At 34.4% G+C, this 3,384-nt stretch overlaps 1 long non-coding RNA gene across 1 annotated transcript; it reads right to left on the reverse strand.

Annotated features, from left to right (window-relative positions):
• Positions 1-1,128: 1,128 nt before the first annotated feature.
• Positions 1,129-2,594, reverse strand: LOC147477053 (uncharacterized). The gene is made up of 3 exons (XR_015207937.1): positions 2,464-2,594; positions 2,245-2,366; positions 1,129-1,569 (listed from the first exon to the last, which is right to left on the reverse strand). It is a non-coding gene; the product is annotated as an uncharacterized LOC147477053 (long non-coding RNA).
• Between the last annotated feature and the right edge of the window lie 790 nt (positions 2,595-3,384).

Below are 3,384 nucleotides of genomic sequence, written 5' to 3' on the forward strand. Positions count from 1 at the left end.
ATATTTTGGTTTCTGAGGTCCCATTGTTCCATTGTATTAGGCCATTTATACTGAGATTCAAGTGGGGATTGTCAACAAATTTGGTTCTGATTCATTCTTGTTTAGCACTTGAGGATTGTTCTAGTTTCCAATAAAAATTTAATTAGAAAGGTTTCATTTGGAAAAAATTAATTAGATTGATTCTCTTAAAGTAAATCATTTAAACATGTTGTTTCTCTTTAATATTTTATCCAAATTTAAGACCCATAACCAAAGTTCTCTTCAAATTCCAATTTAAACTAAACAAATAAAATGTTTCCTTTTCTTTTTTGAAACAATAAATTGGCATGTTTCTTCTTTACTTTTCTTCTGTTTACATTTCCAATTCTAGATCAGTTATCGTAGAATTTTCAGAATAAAATTAAGATATTATCCGTTCTTAGAATAAATAAGTTTCTCTTAAACCTTTTATTCTTCTTTAAAATTTTGGATTAACTAACCTAAATTGTCCCTCAAATCCTAATCTTTCCAGTTTAAACCCCATTAACTTAATTTCTGTAATAGTTTTGGACACGGCAAAATTGTCTATACGGCAGTGTTAATTTGAGTGAAGAACTCTAGTCCCCCTATGGGCCAGAGTCCCCTTGTTCCTGGACATTATAGATGATATCATAAGCTTAAGTAATTTAGCTCGAGTGCTTAATGAAACCTGTTTAATTATCCTTAATGAAGAAAAGGCAGGATTCATGCCTTCTTTTTGTAACATCAGCTACTAATATCAAATTGCACGTCCAGCAAATATAAAGAACGAGTTCTTGTAAAAAGACATCAAAATCTGGTGACCCTCTAGTGAGTTATGGCATGGATATAAAAGTCAGTAGTTTGCCTTTTGTTCCATGCCCTTCTTTTGCTTATAGGCATTATAAAGAAAGTGTGAAGAACGAAAATCCCAATAGTTACAGCCATTGAAGCTTGAGTTTTTTTGCTTCCTAACACAATGTTAGCACAAGTCTCTCTGAGCAGCAGCTTCCTTTGAGCCCGGCTCAACAGTCAAAATTCATATGGAGAACCTAAAATACAGTGCTTTCCTTTTATTTAATGTCTATCCAATTCAAGGCTGCATTTCACACTGCTTAGAAACGTAAGCTGTTTTGCCCAAACAGTCTTCATAAATCATAATATGAGCACGACCACAAACGAGATTGACAAAATGTGGATTCCAATTGAACGGTTACGAAATGAAAAATCAAGGACAAGGACTAAGGGGAACCAACAGCAGCAAGAATTATGAGAATCCACAGACAAGTACTCACTTCGCAATGAAGATTAATGGTACAGTATGGTGACATCTGAAGAGGCTTTACGATAATTTAACAGCTCATCAATGAAAGAGTCTAACTCAGTTGCTGACAATTTTTCAGAAGCGGAAACAATCAATGTTACCAATGACACGGCCATCCTCAGCAAAACTTTGATCAATTCAAGTTCCTCAACACATCCTTGGACATTCCAGACCTCAATACTTATGAGGGGCTTCAACAACTCCTCTTTCAATTCCACTTGCTCAATGTTAGGGCATTTTATTTTTACCTGGAACAACAGCAGTAAAATAAGAAGCGTAACTTTGTAAAGCTTATAAATTATCTTGCTAAGTAGGGTATGCCCTTAATGTACGGGGATTCTTTTCGTAATCAATGAAGATCTGGAAAATATAGCAAATCAGTCGATTAATGTTTGGTTATATCCGTTCTGTTTCTATAATATATTGTAATTAACATAATATCCGTTCTGTTTCTATTGTAAGAGTTTGGATGCTAGGAGTTCAAGAACAATTAAATGATACCAGGAACAAGATATGCAATCAAATTACCGTTTTCTAGTATCTTTCAGTACTACATAGTAGTGTAATGATTGTAAAAGAGAGCAATTTACTCGACGGTTTAACAGTCTCCAGAGACCTTTTATATTCATCTAAACATTAGGCATCAAATATTCGAATGGGATTATAGCTTTATCCAGGTCTGCCTAAGTTCTTGTATTTAGCACAGAGATATTGTTCTGATCATTATAGCTACGCACAAAAGAAAAGAAAACAAAGTCCCGTTTTGTATGCTAAAGTTTGCTTATTGACATGCTATTTATTCATCAATCGGTAGAGAATCAATTGTAAGAGTACTTAAGCACTTGGATACATGAGTAGCATGTTCACGAATCTTGACTTTCAGAAAACAAAAAACTGAAAAGAATATCAGGATTTCTCATTACCGCCATATATTTTTGATGACAAGATTTTCAATGCTGGGAGAGTTCTCGAGCATGTACATGATAGCAGAGAAGCAAGCTTTGCAAATCCACGTTTCCAATACTTCAGCGGTTTCTGAGACAAGCTACAAAAAATCCAAAAGGTAGACAAGAAACTCCGTTAATCATCGAATAGGATAAAATTGAAACCAAGAGGCTTCCGGCTTCCCACACAACCCTGACCTTTGTTCTTCACCATGTTTTCAACTGGCAGAAAAACCCAAACACACACAAAAAAAAACATGGTCAACCCAAGTTGATTTTTTTTTTTTTGTCTAATTTTCCCATCTAGTACGGCGGAAATCCTAATTGGCTCTTCTAGTGGGGACTGGGGAATAATTATAATACCCCGTCTTTTATTTTATTTTTCCTATAATAATAATAAAGATAATAATAATGAAAATAGATAAAACAGATATAGGACATCTAGCGATTCTGGATAAAAGCCGTAAAGTAAGTAAGTAGATAAGTTTCAACCCTTGTTTTTTAGGAGGTTTTAAAACTAGAAAAATAGAGTATTCTCACGTAGAGTTTTGAGGGAAAAAAACCCCGAGAGTTTTAGAAAAAAAAATAGGAGTTTTCTTGAAAGAAGAAAGGGTTTTGAGCGAGGAAGATCGTCCTTTTTGTAATGATCGACTTCGGTCTTTCGGGATTTTTACCATTTGTTAGGTTTATAAAGTGATGAATAGATATTTTACGTTTTTATTTTTTTGTTTACTATAGATTTCATGATACGAGGTAATGTTCACATGATGCTTTGTTTAGTCGATCACGATATACTATTTAGTGTTAACTTAGTATATAACTTTGAATAAACCTAAATTGATTCTTTGGCTATAAACAAACTAGGCGATTTATGTATTCATGAATTGGTTGGATGGAAGTTGTGGGTTCGGAGGTTGTCAAAGCCTTGAAAGCGGTTATTCTTGGCGTCAACCTCGGAACCCCAAACCGTCCTTTTTCTTGTGTGTCATTTGAATTCGGTCTTGTATAAATTTTTACTGAACTCTTAGGTTGTTGTGTTGGTATATGTTGTGAAATTGTTAAACTGTGATAGGGTTGATGTTTAGTCGATTGGTGTTTGGGTGGGTCTGTTGCAGGTGG

The sequence above is a fragment of the Coptis chinensis genome, chromosome 9, assembly GCF_015680905.1.
Source record: "Coptis chinensis isolate HL-2020 chromosome 9, ASM1568090v1, whole genome shotgun sequence".
Taxonomy (NCBI): Eukaryota; Viridiplantae; Streptophyta; class Magnoliopsida; order Ranunculales; family Ranunculaceae; genus Coptis; species Coptis chinensis.